Source organism: Pteropus vampyrus, unplaced genomic scaffold (assembly GCF_000151845.1).
Source record: "Pteropus vampyrus isolate Shadow unplaced genomic scaffold, Pvam_2.0 Scaffold169, whole genome shotgun sequence".
NCBI classification, from domain to species: domain Eukaryota; kingdom Metazoa; phylum Chordata; class Mammalia; order Chiroptera; family Pteropodidae; genus Pteropus; species Pteropus vampyrus.
Genome location: NW_011888950.1, coordinates 1,041,775 through 1,050,630, shown reverse-complemented (window position 1 = coordinate 1,050,630; position 8,856 = coordinate 1,041,775).

Here is an 8,856-nt window from a genome sequence, read left to right as displayed (position 1 = left end):
GAGACTGCTACTGGTGTCTAGTGAGTAGAGGCCAAGGATGATACTAAACATCCTACAATGCATGGGACAGCCACCCCACCCACACACTCCATCACCACCTGCAGCAGAGTTAACCAGAGCAAATATCAGTCGTGTCTAGGTTGAGGAACCACACCGTGGAGTAAAATGTCTCTCGTATATCAAGTATATATCCCATAAAGAAGTTATAAGAAATGATGAAAAGATAGGACAACCTGTACTCTTAACCCCCTTCACCTTATTCCCTACACGAGAGGAAGCACAGCCTGCCTCCTCAAATGCAGTACAGAGAACAGTGCATGTATCGTAAGTAAATGACTCGGAATTTTCATAAACTAAACACGTCCATGTAACTAACACCGGAACAAAAGTCAGTATATTAACAGAACTTCAGTTATGACCCTTCCTAAAAATATTCATTTTTCTTGACCTGAAACATCACAGATTTTTTTTTTTTTTTTTTTACAAACATGGAATTATACTTTATGTTTTTTGTGACTGGTTTATAGTTTTGAGACTTATCCACGTTATTACAAGGAGTTACAGTTTGTTCACTACTATCACTGCGTGCTAGTAGTTTCTTTCATGAATGTACTAGAAAGTCTATATCCATTCTAATCGCCACAAGCATTTGGGTAGCTTTCTGCTTCGGGTAGTTAGGAATAGTGGCAGCTGCGTGCCTTCTAGAACCCATCTCTTGGTGTGCAAATACGTGAATTTCTGTCGAGTGTGTGCAGCATGACCTTTTGAGAGTAACAGCAAAACCCAGCCACGACGATTATAGTTCTACTAAAACCAAGGTCCTTTAAGTGGGCCCACTTCCTAGCTTGCCGGAGACAGTGCCAACTTGTGCCTGTGTGTCTTGACGTCTGTCTCTACTCCCACATTGGACAATAAATGTCTCTTACTGTATGTATTGCATCTTGCCCAATTTTCTGTATTTATTTTCCGGTCTCTTTACCTGCAAATCTGCCACTGCAGACTCTGCCCAGCCACCCTGTGCTCTTTCCGCTTTCCCAAACATATCATGCGTTCTTCACCACGCAATGTATGTCATATGCATTCATTTTTCCACTCTGGGAAGAGTGAAATCTTTTCGTCTTTCATTTCTGAGTTTCAGTGTCGGCTCCCTGAAGGGGTGGTACCTGGTCAGTCGACATAGGTTCTTTACTTCCTTCCCTGGCCTTGGATTTGCTATGCCTGCACACTCCTGACTTCGTAGTATTTATCTCACTGTGCGATTGTTTGATTGTGTGCATGAGCGTTCATTATACTCTTCGAAGGGCCATGTGTGGGATGAGGGGTGGTAAAGCAGACCACTAAGATCGTGAAGGCTGGAGCCAGACAGCCCCACACAAATCACAGCTCTGTCACTTACTACCTGCGAGACCCTATGCAACCTCTCTATGCCACAGTTTCTGTATCTGTAACGTGGGGGGAATTTATTTAGTGCCCACCTCGCCACGTTGTGAGAAACACAATAAAGTCTAATCAAAGCTAGTAAAAGAAACAGATTTAGAACAGTGCCTGAGGAACACTTGGTGCTGTTTAGGTGTTGCCTGTTGTCCTCATCTAAGTCACCGAGGTCATCACGTGACTAAGGGCAAAGTAGGCACCCACGCTGGGCGTTCACTGACCCCTCGCATCTTTCTCCCCTCAACTAGCAGGGCCATACTTGAGCATCTGCTCCATTTGCAGGAACATATTTGTGCTTTTACTGTCGTTAGTTCCAGGAAAACATAAGATTATCTTGGGTCACCTAAAAATATTCAGTGACGGAGGCTGGACATGGGAATAAAAATAACGTCATTAGGTAGAAGGTCAAGCATTCAATTTACAGACAGAATCTACAACTGCAAAAATTTACTTTTTTTTTTTTTAAATAATGGTAAGATCTGTCACTCCAGCGCTGGAATCCCCAGGTGGCTTCTTTCTGCCCCACACACCAAGGCTGTCTACAGTCTTTGCCGGGGCTCCCCAGGTCTGCGGCTCCTCCCTCTTCCACCTCACCCCATCTGTTCCCTTGGCTTTTCCTCTGCTCCAGCCCCGGAGCCCTGTGATGTCCCACAGACAGGCCCACAGTGCTTCCCACCAGGCTCACACGTACACTGTCCCCTCCGCTTGGAACAATCAGATGTTTCTACCTGGTCTGTCACTTCGGTCCGGTTTCTACTCAAGTGTCCCTTGCTCAGAGAAGTCTTCTCTGGCCACGCTGCCTAGCCCCGTACCCCTCACCCTACTATTCCCAATCCTGGCTGTCCTTCTTCATGGCACCTCCCACCGGAATAATGACATGTTGATTTGGTTTTATCAGTCCCTGTCTACCACTAAAACATAAACTCCATGACTTAGGCTCTTTATTTTATTCTCTACTGAACAGAATACTAGCTGGCATGGACTCAGTTCCACTCAAAGAGTAAAGGAGGCGCTCATCATAAGAGTATTAACAACAGCCATCGTGGCGAGCTCACCTGAGCACGCATTGTCTCCAGGCTTCTCTGCTGGGTGCTTTTTATGCATCATCTAATTGAATTCTGCTATTAAATTAGTGTTACTACTATCCCTATATGTCAGTTACATACAGAGAAACTGAGAATGAGAAAGGCCAGGTGACTGGCTCCAGTAACACGGCTGGTCACCGGCAGCCTGGGGACTCATTCACATCACTGCTTAACTCGAGACCTCTTCATTATCATGCCGTATAAAGCACCAGTGATAAACCCCCATTAGATCCATTTTTTTCCTTTGGACCAATTATAAATGTCAGGCCAGTTATAAAAGCACATCTGACCCCCATTTTCTTTACTTCAGAGTAAAATTGCTAGTTGCCAAGAGGCAGGCAGTGACTTGAACTTTCATGTCGTAATAATTACGAGAACGAAGGGAATTTGAATGTAGCAGAGAGGGCTGAATTCAGAATTCTCAGCATAAGAGACGCTCAGGTTCAGAAAGAGCCTTGAATTTATCTCCATTTTAATGTCTTTCCACATTTTAAAATATTAGTTGAAAGGGGGGATTTGAGAGGGCAGCAGAGCCAAAGTAAACATTCAGCACACTGTTATACTAGGATTTTATTATGCTCAAGTTCACAGGCGCCTTTGCTGCTGCTGCCTGTCCAGCGACTGGTGAATCAGTGGCTGTGTCTGAAAAGGAGACAAACAGAATGGGAAAAATATCCACTTCTCTGTCTGTGTGTGTGTGTGTGTGTGTGTGTGTGTGTTTTAAAAGGCAGTATAGTCGCATCATGCACTTATGATAACAAAGTGGTAAAAAAAAAAAAAAAAAAAACCCGCTCTGGTTTAAGTATCGAATTAACTTCATTTTTTATACCACAATGACACAGGTATTTTTTTTTTCTTTTTATGCACTAGACATTTATATTTTCATATTGTCATGGAGACTGAATGTGATTCAAATGATTCTGCACATTGTTATGGAATAATTTGTCTTCTGTTAAGTCGTCTTTTTTTTTAGTGATATATACTGTGCATGGAACAGATTTAAAAAACAAGCTAGAGAGGGTATGTTTATGCAATGTGACAAGTACATACACAAAGAAGGATGATGTAATAACGTTAGTGATTTCAAGGCGCTGGCAAGTATATGGGTGGGAAGCCATGACGACAGTGGACTCTCAAAGGTTGGGCTGCTGGTTCCCAGGGAAATGTCTTATGTATATTTTCTAAGAAACATTGGGGTTGAGACAGGATTCGCGCAAGGGTGATAACTGCTAATCTTCTAGCTCGTAAGCAATAAAGCTATGCCTGTGACTCCTCAGTTTTCCCATCTGTTAAACTGGGATTCAGTTATAAAATGTAAATTTTCTTCTCTGCATATAAGAATGATGAAGCCCATGAAGCAGGCAACACCTCTATCCATCAGCCCCACTGAAAGATCTCGCTCTAGCGATGTCACCCGCCCCCACCCGCCGCCGATGTTGATGTCTCATTTTCTCCCATTTTACACTTGGGAGAAGCAAGACCATTTCAGGTGCTGGGAGTAAGTACAAATTGCCTGACCTCTGTGGAGTCCACGTTGGGGACACATTCTCAGCCTAAACTTGGATTAAAGTAGCAGAATGCCTCTCTTTTTCTGTGATTTTTTGTTTTTTGTTTTTTGTAAGTAAGTTTTTATTTTGGAATAATTTTAGATTTTCAGAAAAGCTGCAGCGTGATCTCTCCCAGTTTCCTTTAAGTCTTAGATGACTGTGAAATTTGTCAAAACTAAGAAACTCACATTGGTACAGAACTACTAATTAAACTTCAGTTTTTATTTGGATTCCGCCAGTTTTTCCAGTCATGTCCCTTTTCTGTCCTGGGATCCAATCCAAGATACCTCACTGCTTTTAGTCACTCTTTAATTCTGTAAATGGGGGTGGGCATGCGGTGGAGTGTAGACCCCACAGGCTGGACAGCCAGACCCTGAGCCTTAGACCCAACGAGCACTAAGGAGCTGCGTGACCTTGAGTTCTTTACCTAGCAGATCTTCTAAACTCCCTACAAGCGTATTCTCTGCAAAATGAGGACCAAGCATGCTGTGCATCCTCCAGACTAGGACACAGATAAGACGCTGCCTCTCTTGGTTTGTGCCCATAAGACAACTGTGAAGAAAAGTGCCTGCATGAGCTCCTCCAGCTGGCCTCCGTTTGCATTTGCCAAACTCGAGTGGACTCTCCATTCGGGAAAGAATAGAAGAGTGAAACTACCCAATCTATCAAGCTCTAGCAAAAGGATGATGCTGCTGTGGAAACCAAGGGCGGCTGACCATTCTCGAGTCTTCTCTCTGAAGGAGTTTGCCTTTGAACTGAGAATCGAGTGGCCTTGAGGAGATGCCTAGAGGAGATGCCCGGCAATCAAACCTTTCAGCTACTGTGTCTCTCCCCTCATACACCCCACGCCTACTCCACCCTCATTTCCTTGCCCCCCCCGCCAACTTTTCCACGCTCCCTTCTTTGTCTCCGCCTGCTACAGTGTTTGCGGTGTCCCTCTCCCTCAGCAGGACACCAATCCTGCAGGCTTGCAAAGGCCAAACAAAACCAGGACTTACAAATATGTAACTGTTTTCCTAAGCTCATGGCATAAATCAAAAAAAAAGGAAAAAAAGAAAGAAAAAAATTCTGTTAGCACAGGGCTCGAGAGTGTTTATTTTTTTGCCAGCTGCAACACGCTACCCTCACAGGGGATCACCTAAAACCAGTTACGGTTTAGGTTGGAGTGGGGTGTCAACCCTAAGCTGCGGGCTTGGCCTCTCTCAATGAATTACGACCTTGTCAGGAACCTATTTTTTTAAATCAATGCAGGTTTTCTATCAAATCAAATACCTGCACACTAAATTATATTTTTGGTGCCAGGCTGGCTCTCCATTTTTTTTTCCCTTTGCTAGTTTTTTCCAGTCTCCTCCCCCACCTCTTCCCGCGCCCCCCCCCCTCCGCACCTCCTTACCGTGATACAGACGGTTTTTGTCTATAAGAAAAAATGGAAAAACAAGCCTTACATTTGGGGGGAAAGAGGGGACTGTCCTTTGTCATTTTGTGTGCACACGCTACCACTGTTTAGAATCTATCTCAGAGGCTTAAATGACAGGAGTGCTCTCACAGATGAATGGAGGCAAGGGGGTGCCTTGGGATCATCCATCCAGCAGCGGTGACGACCTTTGCTTTGGAAGGAAGGTGTTTTTTTTGTTGTTTTTTTTTTTTCTTTTCGAAAGGTTTTTGTGGAGGTGGACCTCATAGCGGGGTGAGGGAGGCTCCCAATCAGGTGTTGGGATAAAGTCTTCAATATTTAGATCATCTCCTTAGTACCAATTTGAGACATCACTGGCCATTCTGTGATTTTATAATGTGAATAGATTTTAGAGAATTAAGGGACTTTTCTTCCTTCCCCTTCCCTCGCCTGCCTCTCTTCCTACCTTCCTTTCTCCTTGTTTTCTTCTTTTAATTTTTTAAACAAGGAAAGAGATTCTTCTGCCCCCGACTCTCGTTCTTTCTGATGGGTCACAGGTCTCTTGCACTAATGTCAGCGCAGGAGCTGCCTGCCGTTACGACTGCCGCGGAGCCAGCAGAGGCCTGAAACGTCTCTTCTGGAATTGTGACAATGATAACTTTTCAATGACGAGAATCTCCATGTATCAAAAATTCACTTACAGCAAATCCACAGAGGCACATGGCTCAGTGCTGGCACCAAAGGCAGCCCCTTTACATGGCCCGGAAGTCTTTATTTGGTGGTTTTTCAATTAAATGCCACATATACTTCAGGGCATATGTAAAGAATCCTCGACTGAATTGCAAACTGTTTGGGGCAGCAACTGGGGTGGATAAAACACTGACAGGGAATCCCAACCAGCTGCGTTTGCGTCTTCCAAACCCAGATCGGATATTTTCAGGCTGGACTCTGGACATTTTCGATAGGCTGTCATGGTCTTCACTTCGATAGGCTAACACAGTCTTCACTGCACCCTGAAAGGCTGCTTTGGCAGGGGTTCATCGGCTCTCATTTCTCTCCACCTTGTTTAGCTGGAGGCCCCCCACTCAGCCTGTAGCCTCTACGGATACAGGCATGCTGGAAAGTTCCTCTCTCAGGAGGTCTAGGGTGAGTTATTTTCCTCACTTGAGAAGTTCAAGATGAAGAGACATATCGAGAATCATTTTGGAGGGGAAGGACAGAGGAAAATACTCAGAAACTAAGGTTGCAGAGCTAAGACACGCAGCACATGAGAGAGAAGCCTGGCACACTAGGGCCCACCTGCTTCGACCGTCTCTTCCTAAGGTCCGTAATTCAGTTGGATAAATATTTTGCTGCATTTGTTTCTGGGCTAGCCATTAAGGGATACAAATATGTCTAGGATGAGGGTCCTAATCAGAGAAAGCTTTTAGCCTCAAAGGAGAGGGAGGAACACATACCACCAGTAACGATACAAAATAGACAACGGCAAACAGTAAGAGTGAGCAGGTCGCTTTTGACGTTCAGCATCCAGTTTCCTCATTCCAGCGTTTCTTGAGGAAATCATCCCCCTTACCCCATGAATCCTCGGTCGATCTGACTTGGATGGAATCGACCTTGGTCCTGGTTTCAGGGATGGGCCATGATTGGTCTAAGCTCATGAGTCCCATTCTCCTGGTTTCCGTGACTGAAGCGGAGGTGGGGTCAAGACCTACTTCTCACTAATGAGAACACGGGGTGTGAACGTGAACCAGAGTCCAGACCCAGAGCAAGAGGCCTGGAGTTTGCTTTATGTAAAGTCAAAGTCCAATAATCCAAGAAATTTAAAGATGCCTGTTAAGCTCTTAGCTCAGATCTAGGCAAATGGTAAGAGATCAGTGAATATTAGTCAGGAATAAATCAGTTCACGATCAAGAGGGCTTGGAGACTGATTGCGCTGGGGAGGACAGAGTGGAAAATTCAAAGTCAACCTTAGGGATTGTTGTTGTTGTTTTCGTTTTTGTGTTTGTTTAAATTGAGTTAATGGAATCATGTTCTACCCAGGCGTCTATGATAGAGAAAATACAAGCGAACATTCATCCCAGTAGTACAGCAAATTCCTTAGCTAATGAAGGCAGGTATTGTATCCAAGAAGTTTCATTTCATCAGAAGGGCCACTGGACACTGAATTCCCTCACTTTATGGTTTTTGCCTACGGTCATCCTCACGCTGGTTCTAAGCATGAAAGTGCCACTAAGCACATTATTTCTCTAATCTCGTCTATCTAGCCCCTGGATTTCTAAATCTGGTATTTATAACAGGAACAAATCTCTCTTTGGAAACTATGAGAGAAGACAGGACCCGGGGATGACGCCTCCCTCCTGGGGGGATTTCAAACCCCTGTAAATTAGGACACATCCTAAGATGCCACTGCTTACTTTAACTGAAGAACTAACTCGAATCTGCTCATTATTACCCACATTTTACTTCCACTTGCAAGTTGGTGCTTTTGAACCACCACGAATATAAGCATCACATGGTCATATGTTATTTCTATTCTGAGACTTTTATTGAAGAGGAAAAAAAAAAAAAAAAAGAATTGGATTGCTGACTTTGGCTGCTTGGCACCAAGAGCGAGGCAGTGAAGATAAACTTAATTTTATTATAATCATTATTAAATAAAGATTTGGGAGAACAGCACGGGGATATTTGTGATAGAAATTATAAGAAATTTATGTAAATAACCATGTAGATTTTATACACCCCTTAGGCTCCAAGGAATATTCCAAAGCCATACTGCCTCTTTGAAAACTTGATTGTTTTTTTTCTTTTTTGAGAACTTATCAATCCCAGGGTTCTCATTAAATCAGACCTAAAGTGAAAACGTTATTTTCGAGATGAGAAGCTGGCTTTAATAATCAAAACATTTGATTACTTACAAAAGATGCCTTTTTTCTCCTCGAGAACGAGGCTTTTAAATCCCAGGGTTTGGGTTTCGTTTGTATTATACCACCCAACCAATTGTCATTTTCTTTCTCTCTTTGGTAGCAAAAGTGTTTTCTTTCCCATTCACGAAGCAGTGCGCCTGCGTGGTGCCGAGGTTGAGGGTTCGAATTCAAATGCTTCTGCTCTTCGCAGCTGCCTGCGGCATTCACCACGTTGCATGATTTCTCCGACGACCCTCAATGACTTCTTGTACGGTAGGGGTTCTTGATTTTCATTGTTCCTCCCTCAGAAGGTTGTTATACTATCAAATGAGAAGACGCACAGGAAAATGAACTGTGAAAGACAAAATCTTGTAGAACATTCGATGTTTAATGAATGCTAAACATTGATTAAGGGCCTGGTGCTGGCTCAAAGGTAGAACCATAAACCATCAAGACCAAATAGCAGTCTATGGGCGGAAAGAGCTAAACAGTCT